The following is a 25092-nucleotide window of genomic DNA, read 5'->3' on the forward strand; positions in this document are numbered from 1 at the left end:
CATTCTCGTGAACCTCCTCTGGACCCTCTCCAGGGCCAGAACATCCTTCCTGACATACGGGGCCCAAAATTGCTCACAATATTCTAATTGTGGTCTGACCAGAGCCCTATAAAACCTCAGCAGCACATCCCTGCTTTTATATTCTAGTCCTCTCGAAATAAATGCCAACATTGCATTTGCCTTCCTAACTACTGACTCAACCTGCAAGTTAACCTTAAGAGAATCCTGGACTAGGACTCCCTTTGCACTCCATATTTCTGAATTCTCTCCCCATTTAGAAAATAGTCTATGCCTCTATTCTTCCTACCAAAGTGCATGATCTCACACTTCCCCAAGTTGTATTCCATCTGCCACTTCTTTGCCCATTCTCCTAACCTGTCCAAATCCTTCTGCAGCCTCCCCGCCTCCTCAATACTACCTGTCCCTCCACCTATCTTTGTATCATCTGCAAACTTAGCCAGGATGCCCTCAGTTCCTTCATCTAGATCATTAATGTATAAAGTGAAAAGTTGTGGTTCCAACACTGACCCCTGCGGAACTCCACTAGTCACCGGCCACCATCCTGAGAAGGACCCCCTTATCCCCACTCTCTTCCTCCTGCCAGACAGCTAATCTTCTATCCATGCTAGTACCTTGCCTCTAACACCATGGGCTCTTATCTTACTGAGCAGCCTCCTGTGCGGCACCTTGTCAAAGACCTTCTGGAAGTCCAAGTAGATAACATCCATTGGCTCTCCTTTGTCTAACCTACTCGTTACCTCCTCAAAGAATTCTAACAGATTTGTCAGGTATGACCTCACCTTGATGAAACCATGCTGACTTTTCCCTATTTTACCATGCACTTCCAAGTATTCTGAAATCTCATCCTTAATAATGGACTCTAAAATCTTACCAACGACCGAGGTCAGGCTAATCGGCCTGTATTTTCCTGTCTTTTGCCTCACTCTCTTCTTAAACAGGGGGGGTACATTAGCGATTTTCCAGTCCTCTGGGACCCTCCCTGACTCCAGTGATTCCTGAAAGATCACCACTAACGCCTCCACTATCTCTTCAGCTATCTCCTTCAGACCTCTGGAGTGTAATCCATCTGGTCCAGGTGATTTATCCACCTTCACACCTTTCAGTTTTCCTAGCACCTTCTCCTTGGTAATAGCCACTATACTCACCTCTGCACCCCGACTCTCTTGAACTTTGGGGATGTTACTCATGTCTTCCACCGTGAAGACTGACGCAAAATACCTATTCAGTTCCTCTGCCATTTCTTTGTTCCCCACTACTACTTCTCCAGCGTCATTTTCCAGTGTCCCAATGTCCACTTTTGCCCCTCTCTTACCCTTTATATATTTAAAAAAACTCTTGCAATCTTCTTTTATATTACTGGCTAGTTTACCCTCATATTTACTCTTCTGCCTCCTTATTTCTTTTTTAGTTGTCCTCTGTTGGTCTTTATAAGCTTCCCAATCCCCTGGTTTCCCACTGCTCTTCGCCGCATTGTATGCTTTCTCTTTAGCTTTTATGCTGTCCCTGACTTCCCTTGTCAGCCATGGTTGCCTCGTCCTCCCTTTAGTATGCTTCTTCTTCCTAGGGATGAATTTTTGCTGTGTCTCCCAAATTACTCCCAAAAACTCCTGCCGTTGCTGTTCCACTGTCTTTCCTGCTAGGCTCATCTCCCAGTCAATTCTGGCCAGCTCCTCCCTCGTGCCTCTGTAGTTGCCTTTATTCAACTGTAATACCGTTACATCTGATTCCAGCTTTTTCCTCTCAAATTGCAGGGTAAATTCTATCATATTATGGTCACTTCCTCCTAAGGGTTCCTTCACCTTAAGCTCCCTTATCAAATCTGCCTCATTACACATCACTAAATCAAGAATTGCCTGTTCCCTAGTGGGCTCCACCACAAGCTGTTCCAAAAAGCCATCTCGTAGACATTCCACAAATTTATTTTCTTGGGATCCACTACCAACCTGATTTTCCCAGTCTACCTGCATATTGAAATCCCGCATGATCACTGTAACCTTGCCTTTCTTACACGCCTTATCTATCTTCTGGTGTATCTTGTGCCCCACATCCTGACTACTGTTCAGAGGCCTGTATATAACTCCCATCATGGTTTTTTTTACCTTTGCGGTTCCTCAACTCTACCCACACAGATTCCAAATTATCTGACCCTATGTCATTTCTTGCTATCGATTTAATTTCATTTCTTACTAAAAAGCAACCCCACCCCCTCTGCCAACCTGCCTATCTTTTCGATAGGATGTATATCCTTGGATTTTTAGCTCCCAATCCTGATCCTCTTGCAGCCATGTCTCCGCGATGCCCACCACATCATACCTGCCAATTTCAATCTGCGCCACAAGCTCATTTACCTTATTTCGTATACTGCATGCATTCAGCTACAACACCTTCAGTCCTGTATTTCCCATCCCCTTTCTCATTGTCGTCCATTTATCTGATGCGCGTGAAGTTAGATTCCTAGCCCTTTCCAAACACTCTGTCCCATTTTGTGTTCTGGAGACTTTAGTAGCCTCTCCTGGGCTCTCCTTTCTTTTCAATTTTTTTATAATTTTCCATGAAGTTGAATCCACCCCCCCAAAAGGCTAACTTGCTGCTTTGTCTCCCATTAGTCATACTTCTTGGAGTTTTACCCTTCCGTTCCCCCCCACTTTCTAGTTTAAAGTCCTGAAGAAGCAAAAAAACCAGATTATTGCCAGGAATTTCTGGCCTCGCCATGGTGGGACCCGCCGTGGGGGTGTGGCCGCCCAGCCAAAAGCCCATTGACTTTCAGCGAGACCGGACAATCCCGGTGGCGGGCAGAGCCAGAAAATCGCACCATATATTCCCACCAACATCATCCTGACTTGGCACCATATCACCATTCCTTCACTGTCACTGGACCAAAATCCTAACTCCCTCCCTAACAGCACTGTAGGTGTACCTACACCACAGGGACTGCAGCGGTTCAAGAAAGCAGCGCACCACCACCTTCTCAAGGGCAACTAGGAATGGGCAACAAATGCCGGCCTAGCCAGTGATGCTCACATCCCGTGAAAGAATATTAAAAAGTGCCACAATGAATTTTCTCCTGGTTTGCTTACAATACCACGCTGGAGATTACTCTTGAATCCCTGGAGACTCGAGTACATTCTGGAGGGTTGGCAACTGTAGTCATACTGTGACTCAAGCATCGTTCTGAGATGAAAATGTGGTGGGATAACTTTAGCGACAGGCCTCAACCTGATTTTAAAATGCAGCAGAGTGAGACACCTTGAGTGATTGACATTATACCTGTACAAAGTATGTTCCCAGTGTGGTGCCAAACCAGGTAGAAAGAAAATGCTCCTGGAATCTGCTTAATCACCCTGCCTCAGAGCAGTCTCTGACCGCGTATAAAAGCTACTCGGAAGAATCTGGCTGGGAATTTCCTCAGAGCTGCTTCCATTCCTCTGCTATAACTTTATGGTAAGTGTGGTGGAGACTCTGCTTACATGTGTAGGTAAAGGTTTCAATTGTGGAATGGAAAATTGGACAGAATGTTAAACAGTCTGCCGATTTGTTATGCACTACTGCCCAAGCTCAATTTCACCCCCATGTTTTTTTAACTGATCACTAGTCTGAAATTTACCAGCACCTGTCAGTCTGAAATCTTCCCTCACTCAAGAGTATTTTGTCCCTAAGACATGAAAGAGATCATAAATTATTCAAATCAAACTTTACCTTTTTTTTGCTCATTTGAAAAGTGGACCTTGTTGAATCAAAAGATGGCTGCTACAGGTTACATGATTCACAAGTTGGCTACAGCTTCTGGAAAATTCCAACAGCAGTGCAAAAAGCTGAACCCTCATCCTTGTGGAATCTCACACCTCCATTGTGAGGACACATTACAATCAAGGAAACCAGGGACCAGCAGATGACTTGTCTCCCTAGCCTGCACTATAACAAAGAGATAACTGTCAAAAATCATTATACCTGCAGAGGTGCTAAATGTCACCATCTATGTCCTCAGGTAAACAATGATTTTTGACCAGAGGCATAGAAACTGCTTAATAGCCTGCAAATGGGGCACTAATGGGCCATATCACATGGCCTAAGCTTCTGGCCTTTGGAAAGTTTTAATATTACATTTTGAGACTCTCAACTCAGTCTGCTGTCTGAACCCCAGCCTACAAATAACAAAGTACTCCAGGCTGACCAACAGTCTGCATCAAGTCTAAGCCTCCTTGAGCCCTGTTTCTCTGGAAGATTCCTGCCATTGCCTGCCAAGCAGACCAAGTTTCTAGATATCAACCTTATCTCGCTGCATCGCCATCAACTTTAAAGGAGTTTTCAAAATCCTGCCTCAGCTGGTTGACATGTAGCTCATCCATTAAGGAACCCTTACAGGACTCTGACTTTCTGGACTCTGGCAATCACATGAACTGATATCCACACCTGTGGTGCTTTTTCTTTAAGTTATTCATAGTTGTAAAAGCTCCTCTTCCCTATCTTCTTATTGTGTGTTTGTGTGTGTGAAGTTGCGACCATTCCCCAGGTTTGAATGTGTGAATAAACTATACTCCCGATTTAACTCTAAAGATAGTTTGTTGCTAGTCACTTTAAAAATTGACCTCACTAAGAGAGAGTTTGGGGAAACACGCCACAGTCTATTTCAAAAATTAAAACACCCGCCTCTGCTGACGGATGGACGGTGAAAAAAAGAGCTCAGTTTGGCCTCCCTCCCCTCTCTGTAACAAAAGCAGTTAAACTCTGAATGACCTCAGGATCGATTTAGATATTTTTCTACTGGCGCCTAGCTGAGCGATGGCTAGGTAGTCACTAAACATCATAATAGGGCTGTAAACCCCAGACTACTCATGAGCAGTGCTGCAGGATATCAACCAGCATTGCACAATAATTACTAATTAAGCATCCATTTTATAGGAATAGCATACAATGACAGTGGAATGCATTGTGTGAAAGGCCAATGGATGCAGCTTTAACAGTAATTTTCAAATGAGAATTGGATTTTTGATTAAAAAGAAAAAAGTTGCAGAGCTATGGGGAAAAAGTGGGACTAATTGGATAGCTCATTCAAAGAGCTTCACAGGCACAATGGGTCAATTGGTCTCTTTCTGTGCTGTAAGATTCTATAAGTATGAATACCACAAGATAAATATCAGTTAAAAATGCAATAGAAACACATTATAGACAACATCTGTGCAAAAAGAGAGTGAACACCAGGATTGGGACAAACAGTGCAAACAAATGCTAGCAGCAAATTAGATTTGCTAATTTGTGCTAGGTATGACTCCAACCAATGGAGAGTTTCCCCCCTGATCCCCGTTGACTCCAGTTTTGCTAGGGCTCCTCGATGCCACACTCAGTCAAATGCGGCCTTGATGTCAAGGGCAGTCACTCTCACCTCACCTCGGGAGTTCAGTTCTTTTGTCCATGTTTGAACCAAGGCTGTAACGAGGCCAGGAGCTGAGCGGCCCTGGCGGAACCCAAACTGGGCATCAATGAACAGGTGGTGACTGAAGACCCCAATTCTGTTCTTCCGCATGTTGTTGCGCAGAGGAGTGGAAACTGCAGCCCCGGGATGGCTTCCTTCTCCTTCCTCTGGCACTGCTGTTCCGCCTCGCTGTCAAGCCACTGAGACTCGAAGTGGCTTGTGCCATGATGGACCAAGTGGTGCCATGCTGAGCAATCGGCAGCATTCTCCTCCCAGTCAGTGGTGTTAATGCCTCTGTGCTTTAGGGCAACCTTTAGCATATCCTTATATATCCTTATACCTTTTCCTTTGAGCGTTGGCCAACAGAGAAATGTGAGAAGAGAACCTGCCGAGGGAGGTACCCACAGTAGGGTGTAATTGAATTGAAATGAACCCATAAATAAACCTCAAAGAATAGATAAAAAAGACAACTTACAATAAGTACTGTGGATACTGGAGTCTCTCTAAGTTCTTTCTATGAATTGATCTCTGCCCAAATTATTTTTAGTTTTAGCAGCTGCTGGTATAACAAAAGGTGGCTTTTCAGCAGAACAAAACAGGGGAACAGCCATCCCTCAGCTAACCACCTATGTTTCACAAAGTACAATCGACTTTGATTCCAGCCTTATGTCCAGACCCCACCACCAATACTGCCAGCCCTGCCTCGCTAGAGGAAGAGCTAGAACCTCGGTGGACAACAGCTGCTTACAGGTCAAGGATCCTTCGGGAAGAGCACTTGTATTTTCTTTAAGCACACATGAGGAAGGCAACGGGAAACCACCTGATGCATTTTTTTCCCTAGTCACATTGCACATTGAAGTTGAAAATGGGAGGCTCCGACAAGCAACGAGGAAGAAAGCGTGGGACTGTGGGGTGTGGAGGAATGAACTGAGCAGTTTCCTCTGGCAGATCACCACTACAAATCTCTGCATACACTCTGTGTGCTGCATCAGCTGTGCCTCAATTAATAGCACTCCTGATCGTTAATCACCAGATTGTGGGTTCAGGTCATACCCCTAGACCTGAGAGCAAAATCTAGGCTGATGCTCCTGTGCACGACTGAGGGAATGCAGCACTGTTGAGGTTGCTGTCTTTTGAGTCAAACCTTAAACAAAGGCCCTGTCTACCTTCTCAGGTGGATGTAAAAGATTCCATGGCACTATTTGAAGAACATGCAAGTTCTCCCTGGTGTCCTGGCCAACATTCATCCCTCCATCAACATCACTAAGACATTATTATCTCACTGTTGTTTGTGGGAACTCAATGTGTGAAAATTCCCTGTTTCTCAACACTGAATGCACCTCATAAGTATTTCATCGGCTTTCCTAAAGACTGGAAAGATGCTGTATTCCTCCTTTTCATTTTTTCAGAGGGAGAGAAAGATATTTAAGTCAGAAGGAGTAATAAATCATTAAAGGAGTAGAATTACTTTGGTAGCTATGCGTAGCAGCGTTGTAAATGCATTCAAAAATAATGTGTCAATGATTTAACTATAAATAACATCCTGGGTATTGCTTCTCGCTGTTATTAAATGAGATGAAATGCGAGACTGAGTTTTGTTGTTGTAAGCCTAAACTATTTCCTCATCAGCTACAAGCCACGTCCATTGTTACAGTGAATCATTTAATATTGTGACTGCCTTCAGCAATTTACCAAGGAAGCATGATCCAGATTAAGAAGGTTTAGTTAATGCGTGGATGTTCCCCAGGCTTCTTCGCCGTTGTCCATCGCCTTATGGACGGGGCACAGGCTACTGCCCTCCGCACCTCTTAAAGCAGGAGTTTAAAGCCTGGTATAGTGTTTGGGACTCCTCAAATTCCCTTTTACTGGCTTGTTGTGTACTGCAGCGGTACGACGGTTTTTGATGGCATTTTCTCTGTCAAAAGTCCCGCTCCCCTCCCCCAACAACTCTTCTGTCCGAAACCATTGGCAACTCTCTGGGGCTGGCCGGTTTTTTTTTATATAACCGCCGCCCGGCACTTGGCACTGAACAGCCGCAGGTTAAATCCTCTCCTGTCATTACGGTAACAGATTTCAACACCCTGACCTCACACGCCCACACGCCCTCCTCCCGCAAGTTATTACTGAAACGGGATTATTAGCAATCAGCATTTACAAACTCAGCTACTGAGTGTTATAATGCGGATAGGAATGCAGTGGAAATAATTGTCCAGAGTCTTTGCTCTAGTTAATACAGATGTTCCTCTGACAGGGCTAGAGTTAGTTGCCTGTTTTCTCATTCATTCCAGATACTTCCTTTTTAAAGGTTAGACTGCAATCTGTGTCAGCAGTTTTGCTTTGAACAGATGCTTAGAATACGATGTTATCCTGCTAACCGGGAGTGCGGGCCTATCCTCCAACTTTGTCCACTTTGTGTTGTAAATACAGCCTTTCACGACAGCCACTGGTCTCAGGCAGTTTGGATTTCACTGAACCATTGACTCCCTCCTTTATGGCGACTGACTGTAATTTCAAGTGCTCAGTGCCTGTCACACACGCATTAAACAGCTCCTTTCCAAGCAGTTAAATATTAAATGTTTAAACAGTGCATCTGTCTTGTCAAAATGTTTAAATTAACCGCAAGGGGTCCCTAGGTAGGTTTTTACACCCAGCTTTGAACCTGCCCTGGATGTGCATTCCAGGCAGCGTCAAACCTAAACTGGGAGGGAGGTTATCCCCTCCAGGGAGTCTCACTCTACTTCGCGCTGGAATCAGGCCAGGCACTGACTTCAAATTTAGCCTTGATGCAAAGTGGAAAGTGTTTTACACTGACAGTAAAGTTGCAATATAAACACAATGACTGATAGGAACATGAAATTCTCATCTGATAACAGAAGTGTTCCCATATACTGAACTCTGTACAAAACAGCGTTGCAGCAGGGATTGAGAGATTCCCCGAGAGATTATGTGGGGTTTTAACGCTGTCACTGGAAATCGCTTCTTAAAAAAAAAATTCTCGGGGTGTGAGTGACACTTTCAAAGTCACATTTATTGTTCATGTTTCCTTAACCTAGATGGTCCCACGGCGCTTTATTTCAAAGAAGACAAGGCCTCGGTTTAACGCCTTATTTCTAACAACACTACTGTCCTGAAATGTCAGTTTAAATCATATGTTTTAGCCTTGCAGTAGGGCTTGAATCCAGAGCCTTGGAAATCAATGCAAAGAATGAGTGAAGCTGAAATTGTGAATGATATTGGTAAATGCTTAAACATTTTCATATGATATTTCAACAGAGGCTTTAAATCATTTCAAATAAATGGATTAGCACCTCTATTAAAATAGCAGACAGACAAATACAAACATGCTAAACATCTGTCCACTGATATCACCAAAATGCTTTTTCAGCTCAAGAAATTTTTATTTCTTGAAATGATTTAACTTTCAATTCCAAGTTAATGTTGTGCATTGCGAAACAATCGTGAATTTGAATCATCAGTTCGTTTGGTAGGGGCGTGAGATAGCTAAAGAAAAATCAATATCGAGAAAGTGAAATACACAATGAGATGAAATAAGTTACTTTGCTCCACAGTGTTTTCATAACATACCAATGATAACGAGAAAAATCAAGGACTAGATTTATTCCGTTTTTTAAACAAGCAGGAGATGTGCCGAATTTTATCATAATTAGCCACCCAATAATTGTGTGAAGTCTTTTGCAGATGTGGCATTCCTAAGAGTAAATTAGCAGCCAATCGTGATGTAACCAGAATAAGGACCCTTTAATAAAAACAGAAAGTGCTGGAAACGATCCGCAGGTCTGGCAGTATCTGTGGAGAGAGAAACAGAGTTAACGCTTTTCGTCCAAAATGACTCTTCGTTCAGGAAGAATTGGACTCGAAACGTTAACTCTTATTTCTCCCTCCTCCACAGATGCTGCCAGACCTGCTGAGTATTTCCAGCACTTTCTGTTTTTATTTCAGATCTCCAGCAGTATTTTGCTTGTATTTTAAGAACACTTTAACACTTCTCAAGCAGCTACCAAGCCGTTTAATAAATGTAAGCATCTCAAAACTCATTAATGCAGCTGCCTGGTACACGACTTTTGTGGATAATGGATCAGAGAAGCTTTTTTTTTGAATTGATTCGGTCCCATATGTTCTTGGGAGCTCTGTAATGAAACATTCTGATTATATTTTTGGAAGGAGGTCATCTCAGTCACGCAAAAGTGCTACAGCGATGCGCAATATGGCAACTCTTAAGTTAAGGCTGCCTGGAGCCTGAAAGAGGTTGCCCCAGCGTAAAGACCAGGCAAGTAAGATATCAGGAAGGAACATTGCTGAATGTATATGTAAAAAAATGCTGGAGTCATGCAGGGAAATATTAAGAAACAAACGATGTTTATTTATATTTCGCCTTATCATGTCCTTGGGAGACCCTAATATTCCCTGCAACCATTGAATTACTCCTGAACTTGTAGTCACTTTAGCTGTGGAGAAAAACGGCGGTGTTCCCTGAGGGAGCAATGGAGGTCCGGACCCAGAGGAACTCCCCACTCTTCTTTGTAAGTCGAACAAGGAACTCAGCCTTCAATTTGACATCTCAGCTGAAAGACCACACTCCAACAGTGCAGTGCTGTATCCGAAGAACCAGCCGAGATTATTTACTCAAAGCCTGCAGTAAACCTCGGATCCCAACCTCCCGACTCAAGAGGCGAAAGTACTGTCGACTTTGCCGGGCTGAGGAATTCTGGAAAGAATTCAGTGCAGCCGGTGGGGAAATGGATTTACCCTCAAAGGAGGAATTTCGGCGGGTCAATTCGTGAGGTCTTAATTCCCATAGTTTGTTTGTGGTTAGAGGGGAAATGTTGCACATAAACGAGGGGCTCAGTGTAAAACCAATGGCAGTCCCAGTGACAGAAGCAACTCATTACAGATAGGTGAAAACTGTTTAATAGCAACCGATGGTAATAAATAAAGCGCCATTGAAGAACACTCTGGAACACACTTACTTTTCCCTCTGTAATTCAAATACACTGATAATCATTAATTATCACATAATCACCTTGCTAATTTAATGCAACTTCTGTTGGGGGAGGGACTATAATGTTCCCACATACATTATGCATAAGAAGCATTTAAACCAATTTACCAAGAACAGGTGATACATATGGCCAAGAGTTTCTGCTTTGGGTGCAATCAGTGACCCAGGTTCGAATTCATTTGCCAAGTGTAAAACCTTACATGAAACCGCGCCATTGAGCAACACTTGTTTTTAAATGCATTGAAAGATATTCCTTGATATATTTAAGTGTTGCAACCTGGTGCCAACCTGAACACAGCTGAAACTGGGTTTATCACTAGAAGTGAGCATTTTAAATCAATGTCTAGTTCACCGTCTGGGAGCAATCTGATTTTTTTTTTAGACCTGCTGAGTTTTTCCAGGTATTTTTGTTTTTGTTGCGGATTTCCAGCATCCGCAGTATTTTGCTTTTATCTTGCTGTTTTTTTTTTAATTCGTTCACGGGATGTGGGCTTCGCTGGCTGGGCCAGCGTTTATTGCCCATCTCTAGTTGTCCTTGAAAAGGTGGTGGTGAGCTACCTTTTAAATAACTTGAAAATGGCTTTAGGAAAACTATGCAGAGCCATTTACCAGTTATATTGGTGTAGTCATCGGCTTCTTGGTAATTGTTTGAATTATATATTTAAAAGTTTTTATAACACGCGTATTAATATCATTGCCCCTGAAAAAAAATCTTTATTTTAAAACCTCTTCGAAGGCTCGCAAATCGGCACAGTTAGTGGAGACTGGCGATGGTGGTTAATGTGACTTGGGGGTTTGGTCAGTCGTGTGGCTGGGGCTAGCTTTCAGCGAGAAATGCCTTTGAACTAGAGCAAACGTCGCGGAAACTCCCATTTGCCCTTGAAATTCCGCGATTTTCCGCACCGGTTTGGTCATTTTGGGCATATTGCACTGGAAATGCCAGTACAATCTAGAAGGTTGTCGGCGGTGGCGGCTGTCTCTCGATTCGAGGATGCAGGTCTGTTCAGGGTCGTGAGTTTCTGCTATGGGTCTTCATGTAACTGAACAGGCTGATTCTCAACCCACAGATCTTTAGGCACATGGGACAGGATCACTCAGGAAGTAGTGAAATCTAGCGGTAACTTGGAGCCTTCATCTATGGAAGAAACCTTTCTCTGTTATGTACAAACTCGAGAGTGTTTACAATTATATAATGTAATATGCTTTTATTCGCTCACTGTGAATGCTATGTGCATATTTACGTACATTTATAAATATTTTCTGCTATTATATGTATAATTAGCTAAGTGTCAACATAATTATAATTTATGTGCGGGTATTTCCGTGTTGTATGTACATTCTTAACTATTGCTCATACATTTCGTATATAATTTGGATGGTGTGATCGCTGCAGTCTGGTAGACTGAAGGCAGCTAATTATATTTTGTGATATTATCATATAAATGTTAATATGTTTGCACAAAATTCCTCTGTCTGAAATCTGAATAGAGGCACTGACTTGTTTCTTACAAATAACTGAACACCTCTGGTAAATTATGGACGGAGGGATTTTAGATGAGGCATTAAACATCTTTATGGCATTGTGGCACAGAATGAAACACTCGCATTTATATACCATGCTGGAAAAACTCACGAAACGTTAACTCTGCTTTTCTCTCCGCAGATGCTGCCAGACCTGCTGAGTTTTCCCAGCATTTTCTGTTTTTGTTTCAGATTTCCAGCATTCGCAGTATTTTGCTTTTAACTTCCATTTATATACCGCGTTTCATGATCTCGGGACAGGCCGAAACGCTTTAAGTATAAAGTACTAATAAAGTACTTTTGAAATGCAGTCACTGCTGTAACGAATGAAACCCTGCCCCCAATTTGAACACAGCAACCGTCTACCAGCAATGCAGTAAGGACCAGATAACCTGTATGAGTTTGCTGATTGAGGGCTAAATATTGGCCAGAACACTGAAGATAACTCCCCCGCACTTTTTTTCAAAACAGTGTCACGGGATGGACAATGTCACACGAGTGTAGCCAGGGCCTCCGTTTGATATTTCATCGGAAAGTTGATACCTCAGATGGCACAGTAACTCCCTCAGTAGTGCACTGGAGTGTTAGTCTGGATTTTTGAGCTTAAATCCCAGAGTGGGACTGGAACCCACAACCTTCTGATTCAGAAACGAAACTGCTATCCACTAATGTATACAAATTATGCACGCGTTTCCTGACTAATCTGTAACTGTATTCATTGAAATATGGATATTTCATGAAATTTACACGACTTGCATACAACTTGTGCATCTGTTTATTATAATGTTACATTCTCGGCTGTCATACTCTTTCGATGCAACCTACACCGTTATGGACGGTAAAATGTATATTTCCAGTGCATTTCATTTTCATCAAGCAGCGAATTTATCAAAGCGGTGCTGCTGTTTTTCACAGGAGTGAGAGGATGCAACCCTTGCACCTAAACATGGCATTGCTTTAACTTCAACAGATTTCACCGGCGTCACAGACAAACCAACCGCAAAACAGTCACGGTTTGGAAATTTATAAATGAAATGGAAACATTTTGTTTCTTGGTCTGTAACTTTTCAGTTTAAACGTTATGTGTCCCTAAATGTGATATGAAGGGATGTTCAGATTTTAAATGTATGTTTATATCATTAATGAGCTATTAATGTGATTGCTCCGTATTAACAGCTCTGGTACCTGGAGGTTTAAACTTTAAACCACCTGGCTCCCATTCAACACTGCGAGTCTCAATTACATTGAATACTTGCAAACTATTTAAATATCAATATTCATATTAAGAACTGGTCCTTCCAGTCACCAAAGATCATGTCATCTGCCACAGTGACCATCCTTCCCATGGTCTTCGCCTGCGAAGATTTCGCCATCATCATGGTTTAAGTGTCACTGACCTCGTTGATTAATAGGTTTTTCGATTGTGACTTAATTCGTTGCCCCGCTCCTGATATTACCTGTCTGCTTTTCTCTTGCTCTCCTGTGAGTTTGCTGTGACCTGAAGTGTTGGTTAATTTAACTGTCTCGTTTCATTGACTGAAGGCAAGTGGACCAGGACTCGGATCCAAGTTAAGTCTCACAATCTGCAGGAGATGTGCTCGGCATCGACGCCCAACTCGCTTAGGAAGCGATCAGTTCCCCGTGTTGGGGAAGAGTGCCGGGTCGAAGGATGAGCGCATTGGAACCCAAAGGGGCGACCTTTAACCCAACCGGTCTTGTGCTTTGGTAAAGCGCATGTTGAGACTTACACAGACGAGGAAAGGGAGAGCCACCAGGCAGATACTGGGAGCTCAATCTGTGATGGAAAAGATGATGTTTGAGAAGATGTTTCTAAAGAAGAGAGAAGTGAAGAGAAAAAAGGGGAATTTCCGAAGTTTGGACAGATTATGCATTCACACTGGAAGCTTTCTAACAAGACTTGCATTGCCAATCATGTTTATGTTACATCGATTGTGTCTCTGGTATCTCATTATCGCATTTTAGAACGTGGTTTTCTCACGGTGGTTATTTCTACATTACATTGGAAGGGGTTTTGACGACTTATTTAAAACGTTACGTACAGGACAGACTAAAACCTTCACTAAACAGTGTAACTTTGCACAGGAGGGAATAGGTCAGCGAGGCTCCCCGGCCTGATGATTGTTTAGAGGTTGACGGCTCGCCACTGCCTCCTCAAGGGTAATTGAGGATTGGAAGAAATGCTGGTCTGGCCAGAGACGGCCACACTTCCCCCCCATCCCCCACCAGTGAAAGGATGAATGAAAATGGCCCGGCTGGTGAATGAATTTGTCCCTCGCTTTCTCTGGGCGCAGGTACAGGCCAATTGGACCCAGATGCACTCGGGCAATAACGGGCAAAGAGGAGCTCTGAAGAAAAATCTGACCCTGACCTCTGTAAAACGGCGCGACCGTCACTGTTTAGAAAACAAACACACGGGGATCAACCTCGGCTTTAATAAAGCGTTTGTCTGTGTATCATGAGCTGGGTGATATTTTGTTAAACACTCGCCACTATGTTCACATTATATCTGCCATTGACACGCCCCAGCTCCGATAACTGCTAAAGATTTCCACTGGGACTTGGATGAGCTTAATAAAGTTCACACTATCCATACTCACTTTTTCACCCACACACTCACCACCCCCGCCCCCACTTCCTCTCCAACACACACACGATCTCCTGGACGCTGTTTAAAACGCTTTCATTTTCTCTGCTTGGATTTCACTTTATCTATTTTCATTTATTTCCCCTGTTCGTTGTTTCCCACCCTGCTTCATTTCTGCCAGTTCATTTTCTGTGAACAGATTCGATGACAAGTAAGATTAAGGTGGTTGTTTATAATAAATGTGATCGTTCAGTGCTCTCAGATTGTCTAGGAATAGATATAGAAAACTGATCTGAGCTGTACTTGGCGGCCTGGTTAAAGCTGCATAGCTTTTCATTGGTTGAATTTTAATCATTTTATATTTAATATAAATGTATGAATAATTAATAATTCTAAAGACGAATATAATATATATATAAACTTGGTTTATGGTATTTTCATATGATTCCTGATATAATACCAAATAAATGTGTGTATATATATATATATAAAGTTTTATGTAAACGTGAATTATCTGAGAATTTGACAGTACATCCCTCCGAGTTTATGCTTTCACTGCCTTCATTTTAAAACCAAGAAATTAAAACAGGGCCTAAGGTCGGAAAACGTACATGGAACAAACCGTGTCTCGTGGTTTATTGAAATATGAAATCACGTCCAAGTGCAGTGAAGTTAATATTTGTATTTATATAGTGTCCTTTCTCATGTGCTTTCTCAAAGCGCTTCGCACAGATTAATTGACCCATGGGGTGCAGAAACTCGATATTTGGGCATGAGGGATATCTTGGGCGAAGCCCACGGTAAGGTGGCTCGATATTGGAGGTCGAGGTACTTGCGTGGGGTTATGTATGTAACTTAGTGAACGGACCACAATATAATACAATGCAAACTCAAATCAGTCCACATATCGCGCACATCTTTTACGCATTTGGGTACACACACACACACACACATAGACATATATATTTACATTTGTATTTTCTCCTATACGTAGAAACATGCACAGATGCACGTCCAGATATCAAACCTCTCTCGCACGCATCATACACAGATATACACTTTTACTCATTCACAGGATTATGGGTGTCCCAGGCAAGGTCAGCATTTCTTGCCCATTCCTAAACTGCCCTTGAGGAGGTTCTGCTGAATCACCTTCTTGAAAAGAACTGAGTGGCTTGCTGGGCCATTTCAGAGGGCAGTTAACCACATTGCTGAGGGTCCGGAGTCACATGCAGTTCATACCGGTAAGGATGGCGGATTTCCTTCCCCAAAGGTGAACCAGATGCTATTTCTGACAATCCAGTAGCTTTACGGTCAACCATTGCCGTACTGGCTTAATTCCAAATATATTTCATTGAAGTTAAACTCCCCAGATATCAAAGTGGCATTCGAAGGCCTGTCTCTAGCGCATTACTCGACATAATCACCATGCTACCGTACTTTCACCCACACATACCCACACCTCACACAAACGTCTCATCTTCCATATCACACACACTTGTACACACTCACACATCACAGCACTGGGTTCAACAAATCCTTGGGACATTACAGTATCGCAATAGTTTTAGATTATCTCCTTTTTTTATTAATTCGCGGGATGCGGACGTCACTGGCTTAGTTGCCCAACCCTAATTGCCTTTGAGAAGGTGGTAGTGAGCTGCCTTCTTGAACCGCTGTGGTGTGGGTACACCCACAGTGCTGTTAGGAAGGGAGTTACAGGATTTTTGACCCAGTGACAGTGAGGGAAAGGCGATATATTTCCAAGTCAGGATGGTGAGTGACTTGGAGGGGAACTTCCAGGTGGTGGTATTCCCATCTATCTGCTGCCCTTGTCCTTCCAGATGGTAGCGGTCGTGGACTTGGAAGGTGCTGTCAAAGGGTATCTTATTATGTCAATGAGTTTTTTGCCAGAAAAATGCAGTTTCGAGTTTTTAATCACGTTTGTAGATTAATTTCATGAGTTAAGTTTAGAAGCAGTTGTTAATAATTAGATTTAGCGTCCACTTCCTTCTTGTATTGTATTAACTTAACCTGTTATTTGAGGCGTGGTTTTGTAAATCTAATTTAGTTACAAAATATACCAATAGAATGTTCTGATGAAAAGTCCCCGACCTGTAAGATTAACTATATATTTGTTCCTCTCTCCGCAGGTGCTGCCGGATCTGCTGAACATTTCCGGCATTTTCCAGCTTTTAAACCAATAAAATGATGTGTTTTTTGCGACACATTTAAAATGACATTTGGAGGGGAAAAAAATAAAAAGGTCCGAGAACATTTCCGCTATTGTATAATAATAAAATCCCGGCATGTTTATGGGTGTTAATTATGCAGTAAACATAAACTACACGGATCGAAACTAAACAGCTCCCATCTTTAGAGGTTTTATATTCACCTTTGGGCTCGACAACATTCAGAAGATGGGAGGCTCACGATTTTCCAACATGTGCTCGCTCGCAAATGAAGGAAAAGTTTGGGTGAAGCACGGGGAATGAGCGAAGGAAATGTTACTACGTGTGAATTTACCCACGAATGATGGGAATGGGTTCACTCAAATATCCTGAAATATAATGAATTTGCAAGATAGGTATACAGAGGCTCACGGACGGGATGGGTCGAGATAATTGAACCGGTTGTGTGAAAGGTAGTGACATTGACAGGCCTAGGATATCGATCATCATGATGGGAAAGGTCTAGTTACTGTTAACCTCATCGATTTTAAATGGGTTGAAATGTTTTAATCCAAATACCCGGCTTTCATAGCACACTAGTCGATTTTGTTTGATTTTAGGCTGTTGGGTTCTTTCAGGTGGGCGGAGTAATTTGTATGAACTATTGATACTTGATAATACTTTCACAGTAAAGAGTTACATTCGCTTGCTGCCGCGTCATGATTTAAATAAATAAACTTGCTAATCGAGTGGGTCAGTCGAAATGACTGGTCTAATTCAATGCACTTTAGCTTCCCAGCTTCCGAATGCAAGGTAATAAAGTATTCCTTTTCCTTGCACATTCTGTTTTGGGCTGTAAATAACGAGACATGGATGACAAAGGAACGCAGTCCGCTAAATTCCGCTGATAAACCAGGATTGAGGAAACTGAGAAAGACACGGGCACTAATTCCGCGCGATGTGTGTAATTGAATGTGCCCGTGTGTCTGCAATTCAGGTCTTTTGCATAATGCGCGCATTTAAATTACATCTTAATAATGTGTAAAGCGGTTAGATTTTCAATGCTGCATGTGGGTCGCCTGCCTTTTTAGCAACGAGAGGGAGGAAAATACACGGGTGTTTCCTGGGGGGGGCGGAATTAGTGAGTTAGCTCCGGAGACTGAGTGTCGAAGAAGTGAAATCTTTGTAAAGATCTCTAAAAATGGTTGATTGAACCTTCACCATCGCGCTGTCCAATAGCGTATCGTTTTTATATTTACTAACTTTCTTATCCGTCCATTTAAAAAAAAAACACACACACACACAGGGACTTAATAAAGTCGATGCTTCTCCTGTCCCTCCCGAATCTCCAGCTGCCGTGGCCCACAGCCCTTCCTACTCTCCTGCCAGCTGTGTTGAAATCAAGATTTGACCAGTTACTTTGGCAGAAACCCAAGATTGGGAAATGCGTTACCTTCACCACCAGAGACCAGCCCGCCCCCCCCTCCCTCCATCTCCCTTCCACAGCCCACAATAGGCAACATTTGATCCTCCTCGGAGCACTCTACTCGACGTGGCCTTAGTTTTATTGCAGATATCCAGCATTTGCCTTTGAGACAATTCATTTCAACGTGTTCTACAACAGAAAACCCCAGCCCCATCTGAGTAACTGAAACCCAAGACCCTTGTTTATTTAACAGGGAGCTTCTAGAGAGGGTGTTTATAATTAATAATGGGAAACGAGTTCTAGGCAGGGGACATTCATTCACAGAGGGAAAAGATGATATTAAAATGGGCAGGGGCAATCTACAGAAAGGTTCCTCGATGGGTTTAACTGTGTCTATGATTAATGCAGCCATTTATAACTCAGCAGCAACTCTGTATCGTGAAGAGGTAAGTGAGTATTGTAAGGGTGATTCGCTGCAATTAAACGACTGCTGGAACCATCACTTGCTGGCTACAGTATGGTGACTGCCGTTTCGTCTATAAAGTGACCACGGGTTGGGTTTAAAAATTCAGCGTGTTCACTTATTTCCTTTAGCTGCCGTCCAGACCCGGTCTCGGCCTACATCTGACTCCAGACCCACCCCAAACTCTTAACTGCGTTCTGAAGTCCACTCAGTTACATCAAACTGCAACAAAATGCTTCAGGGAGGTGAGGCCCACCGTCACCTTCTACCCGGCAACCAGGGATGCTCAATGAATTCTAAATTAGATCCATTTTGTGTGGTTAAAGTCACAGTGCCTCTCCCTAATCTGGGGAGAGGGGTGGAACAAAATACACTTTAATTCAGTCCTGTCCCGTTTAGCTGTGCCGATCAAGGAAGAGGTTGTAAACCCGTGCGAGTCCAATCTCTGGCAACAAAACAGATTCTGGGCAATTGCAGTCGGTGATTTACCAAAGAAATCATTTTCAAACATCAGCGAAAATGAAATGACTAAATCGCTTACCAGGATGGTGATTGGGTGGTTAGTTTGACCTGTTGCGCCGTGTCTGGGTGTATCCGTTCTTCTCGCGTTGATTACAATCTGAATGGATACACTCGGTTATCTCAGCCATCAGCCTTGTGCGGTTCAATAAATGATTCTGAAGTGTCTGTGGCGCAAAATATGGCGCGGGAATATCACTGAGTGTAATTTGAGAAAATACAATAGACACTGTTACAAAGGTTAGCTGTATGGAGGCGCCTAGGGCTGACATTAATTGTGGATATAAAAAGGGCATTTTGTTTTAATTCTCTTCGCAAACTGAAAGCGAGGTTAAATTCAGAGCTATTTAACATAAAGGGGCATTCGACCTGTTGGAATACAAGAGGCCCAGAACAAGCCTTACGCAGTCCCTCGCCCAGTATAAAGCTAATTTCCCTGCTACGTGGTCATGTGTACGCTGATCTCTCTCTCTCTATATATATATACTGTGACAGGAATGAATGAGAGCAGCTGAAACTGCTGCAAAGGCAAAACAGTCGCCGGAAAGAGAATAAGACCGATTCCGATTTGGGAGATCGAGTGTTTATGGGTTTTTTCTGTTTTTTTCTATTTTGTTTCAGATGCTCAGCTATTTTCAGGTTTGCTCTAATTCCTGTGATTATCTTGTAAGTGAGGGACAATTGCAATTTAAAAAAAAATGTTTGACTATTTCAGAGGACAGAATGCAAACTGGCGAATGCTGCATTGCACAAACGTCTCATCTTCCATATCACACACACTTGTACACACTCACACATCACAGCATTGGATTCAAGGAAGATTCAGGAAGATTCAACTTTAATACTCTTCCTCATATCCCCTGCAATCGTCGGCTGTGAAATAATTCAGTATAGTGCTCTGCTTAAAGTTATCCTCCCAGAGTGGGAGAAATGTGATGTATATTGTGCATGTCCAGATTATGAGACGCGAGTGACGACGAGGATCCATTTGGATCCAAGTGGGTCTATTTCCAATGCGGCTACTGTCGGTAACGCATCAACGATTGGACACAGGGTGAAGGGGTGAGAGAGGGTGTCACGTTGACATATTTCCTGAAGTTGACCATTTAATCCTCCAATGATTGTGTTGCATTAACACAAAAGTACACTCTCAGTGTAAGAGAGACAGGAGCACACACCTGCCCACTTCGTGAGTCCGGTCTGAAGGGAGGTAAAACAGACCAACCATCTGAAATAATACCCCACCACAACATAGGAAACGAAGACCCGCCACCATTATCTTCAAGGTTATATTTAGTCCTGCCCCTAATGTCAAACTCCACAACGAGCTTTCTTTAAAAAAAAAGCTTTCATTAAAGGAGGTCAATGAAAGAGCCAGGGGAGACTTCCGCACTTCTGGGTGTAATCAAATGCGCGATTGAGTGGGAGTCTAAAGCCGGCTGGTACTGTCTCAATGACCCCGTGTATCACAGCAGATGCTCCCAAAGGCCAACCTTGTCCAGGCGACAGTTCAGACCCCTCAAAGCCCCCCATCCTGTCCCTGTTTTCCTTTTCGTGAACTATGATGCACCAAGCGATTCACGTTTTGGAAACTATTCCAGGATATGGTGACATTGGACCAAATAACGCCGAGACATCAACAGAAAATGCCGGAAATACTCAGCAGGTCAGGCAGTCTCTGTGGAGAGAGAAGCAATGAGGCTATGCGTTTTTTTGTGAGGGGGAGGGGAGGGGGAATCCCAAAATTTCCAGGAAAGTCACGCCCTTGAAACAAATATCTTTTGCTTTGAAAATAAGACAGGATCATCACTGCAGATTTATACATCCCTAAATCACCAGGTATCATTTCAGTCAGTCTAGCTCCGAGTATTGTTTTAACGTTAATTGGAAAGCCGTGGTCCCGTCTAATTATGATTGACAAAATCCTCTGCAGATGGTGGAATTTGAATTCAATAAAAAAATCTGGAATTAAAAGTCTGATCGTGATCATAAAACCATTGTCGATTGTCGTAAAAACCCATCTGGTTCACTAATGTCCTTTAGGGAAGGAAATCTACCGTCCTTTTCTGGTCTGGCCTACATGTGACTCCAGACCCACACAATGTCCTAAATGCCCTCTGAAGAAGGGCAATTAGGGATAGACAATAAATGCTGGCCTAGTTAGCGACGCCCCACATTATTTTTTTTAAAAATCGTTCAATAACATTGAACGCTGTTCATTTCTAATTTAGTTCGTTTCATTAATTCTGCCATAAGTTTTTAAAAAAAATACGAACTTCTAACAGCCTTGACAAAGCATCTCCTCGCCGCACATTTTCCACTTCTATTTGTATCATGCTTTGCAATAGGTTGCTATATAATCGATGCAATTATGGCTGGGCGGTTGGGGAGGTGGGGGTGGTTAGGCAGAGGAGCAGAGAGAGAGAAGGGGAGAGAGAGAGACAAAGGGAGAGAGAGCGAGGGGGACAGTGAAGAAGAGAGAGGGAGCAGGGAGGGAGAGAGGTCCTAGATAGAGAGAGAGGAGGAAGGGAGAGGAGTTGGAGGAAGAGAGTGGAACAGAGGGAAATAGTGCAGGAGAGTGGGCCAGAGATAGAGGGAAGGAGGAAAAGAGATAGAACGAGAAGGGGAGAAAGAGACAGAACATGCATTTACGACAGTCCACATCCTCCGCCTTTACATTCGCACCCGTCTACTGTCAATAACCAACCCGTCAGTAACTAGTGTAGCCAGTCCTTCATAACATGGAAATCATTTACACCTGAAGTGTCCACCTGGCGTCTGAAGGACCACCCGGGGATTTGAATGGACTCAGAAATATCCCTGGAACATCAATAAACAAGACGCCTGTTCACTTCTCTAGAGCAGGAACTAAACCATTGGACCCGTGTGGAAGTCTTAAAACTCCCCGAGTTTATTGGATGAGGATATTGAACCCATGCTCCACAAGTGGACTCCACAGAAACCCTGACACTCGTAAAATTCGAATCCCTACCACCCTCCTCGGCCACTCTCTGGGTCAGGGGGCGCGCTATTGAGAGCTACAGTTCGAAACCTCAATATTTTGTTGGCGACTCTCCAGATCCCACTCAGAGAAATCACGGCCTGAAGCTTTTATTTTGCTGTATGGAATAAAAGCTTCAAATCCAACGAATATTCTTTCTTTCTGTAGAAAGTATTAGATTGATGTTAAAAGATTGAAATCCAATTCCGGTCCCTAGTTCTGACCAACAACCTCCCCCCCTCCCAACCACCTCGCCCCACCCACCCCCTCAACTGACTTTTCTATCCCCGGGGCTGCCGGCTCGGCACAGTCTCTGTGTTTTGTTCCGCATTTCCAGTTTTTCCCCTCTTCCTACACTCACGGTACACAGTTTGAATACGGCATTACAAACGATTGCTCATTCTAACCTAACAATTCGGAGGGGTTAGGATTTGGGATGCATTATCTGATAGTGCGGAGGATTGAGGGAGGAGGGATGGGGAGACAAGAACCAATTGTAGCTTTTAAAAGGGAATTAGGGCAAATACTTGAGGGAGAAAAAAAAATCGCAGGGATATAGGGACGCAGGGATATAGGGAAAGGTTGAGGGATTGCGACTATTGGATTGCTCCTCGAAAGGGCCGGCACAGACCCGATGGGCCGAATGGTCTCCTTCTGTGCTGTAGTATTCTATGGTTTCAGAGCGCGCATTTTTGTACGGAGAGAGAGGGAGAGGGGGGTGGGTGGAGGGAGGGGAGATAATCCTCCGCTTTATTTTTTAACTCTGTCCCATTTGGGTATATAAACAGTGACTAAACTGGGGAGACTTTGGTTAGGTGTCAACAATGTAGTCACACCCCGTTGAAACTCCACACTCTCTCAGAGAAGGTGAGAGATTGTGCACATAGACCTCTAACTACAGAGAATGTTCACGAGTTTGTTATTCATTAAATAAACACAGTTGAAGAAGTATTTCAGTGTATCAGATTCCCAAATTAACTTCAGCTTTTTGTCACATCTGCTTAACTCTCCAGACAAAGTCTGGACACGCATTTTACTGTCTCTCTTTGAGAGGGCCCTCGAGAGCCTCTTTCGGGTTAACACTTCCAAGGAAATGCAAGCGATTGGTTACATGTAATGTAACAGTTTTTTGGGGGGCATTCCCCCGGTGGAATGTACAGGTATTTCTATAGCTTCAGTCTGCCTGTGACTGATCAGGAATAATAGGTTTCAGAGAATTATACCCCTGCTACATCTGGACGGTAGATAGATTTTTTTAAAAATTATTTCATGGGGTGTGAGTGTCGCTGTCGGGGACAGCGTTTGTTACCCATCCCTAAATGCCCTTGAACTGAGTGGCTTGTTCAGCCACTGCAGAGGGCATTTAAGAATCAGCCGCATTGCTGTGGGTCTGGAGTCACGTGTGGGGTCAGACCGGGTAGCGATGGCGGATTTCCCTGCCTGTAGGGCATTAATACTGTAATGGGTGGTCCTGTTCGCAATCTTGGATTTCACCGCCCATCTTCTCCCAAATAAAGCGGCTAACAGTAATGCTGACAGTTATTTGCCATTTCAGGGCGTTAGCTAATTCCTGAGGGTTTAATCAGCCCCGTTCTTTTCCTATTATTCATTTTCGAACCCCCAATTCCTTGCAAGGATTGACCGTTGTAAAGTTGCTCAGCACAAGGTGACCCTTAGAGATGGACGCTGCCCGCGGAGCTGTAAAGACCAGGGGAAGAGACGAAATAAACCAGGAATTAAATAACCATTAAAAAAAAACCAGTGTATGCTTTGCAAATGAATAAGGTGGAAAATATAAAAAATATAAGCGGTCATCAATTTTTGTTTCTTGCATTTCAGACAGTTTTTTTTAAATTGACATATTAAGTTGGCGCTGAGGACAAATAAATGTCCGGGGCCTTGTTATTAAATAGAATAATCTCCACAGGGGAGATTAAAAAAAAGGTGGGAGATACATAAAAAGCATTAAAATAACTGGTTCTGGAATTAATTTACAAATCGTGCAGTGACATCGCATTGATCTCAGTCAGTTGATCGTTAATTCTGTTTCCTACGTGGCCGCTTTACTGCCCGCTCTTGTAAACTTGGATCTCCCTAAACCTGGGCGCAGAGGAAGCCGGTGGACAATGTTTGGCTGATGCCCTGATGCCTATTCGACCGAATCTGAGATTCCCGGTAAATTAAATCTCCGCCTATTGCTCATCAGCCTCCCCAGTCGCCTGCAGAGAGCTAGGTGAGTGGTAACGGCGGCCCATAAAACGTTATTTAGTTGGCCGTTAAGTGTATTCTTCCCCAGGGCACTGTACAATCCTCTGTACACTCGCCGAAAAGAGACTGATGAAGAAACCCGTATTGTTCAGAAAGCTACAATGCTTTTGGAATCTGTGTCTGTCCTTTTATCTCTGTTTATATTCGACAACACAGCTTCAAAAGAAAAAAAAACAAATCAACGACAGCGAATAGTTGCCGGGAAAGGGCCAGAAATATATTTTAATTGTGCAAAATATTAAAACCAGGTAAATTCAGAACGGTTTAAAGACGAACAAGTCTATAAACTGAGTTTAGCAAGCTGCGAGAGATTAGTGTTTTCGAGCATTATAACATAATAGAGGTGAACAGAGGTTTTGGTAATTAGCGACAGGAAGCAACATTCAAGGGTTCAGGTCCCACCAGCAATTGGAGCTTAAACGCTAGTTTTAAATATATATATTTTTTTAACATTCTTGTTGGTAGTTTGTTATTTACTTACAGAAAGAAGTGCAAAAAAAAAATACACCTTCCGGACGGTTGGTTTTGAAAACGAAACCATTCTTTTAAAGTCACATGTTTCCAATTTATTTTCTAATGTAGAAAAAAACAAAAGTCAAATATTCGTCAGAAAAATGCGTTTCAAATCTCTCCAAGGAAAGTTTGGATCTCCCTCGTCTTTTATTTT

The 25092-nt window shown here is 43.0% G+C and overlaps 1 protein-coding gene across 1 annotated transcript in view; it reads right to left on the minus strand.

Moving 5' to 3' along the window:
• LOC144694552 (spondin-2-like) overlaps positions 1-25092 on the minus strand; it is a 125629-nt gene that overhangs the window by 46293 nt on the left and 54244 nt on the right. The window lies entirely within an intron of this gene.

The sequence above is a fragment of the Cetorhinus maximus genome, chromosome 20 (genome assembly GCF_964194155.1).
Source record: "Cetorhinus maximus chromosome 20, sCetMax3.hap1.1, whole genome shotgun sequence".
Classification (NCBI taxonomy): domain Eukaryota; kingdom Metazoa; phylum Chordata; class Chondrichthyes; order Lamniformes; family Cetorhinidae; genus Cetorhinus; species Cetorhinus maximus.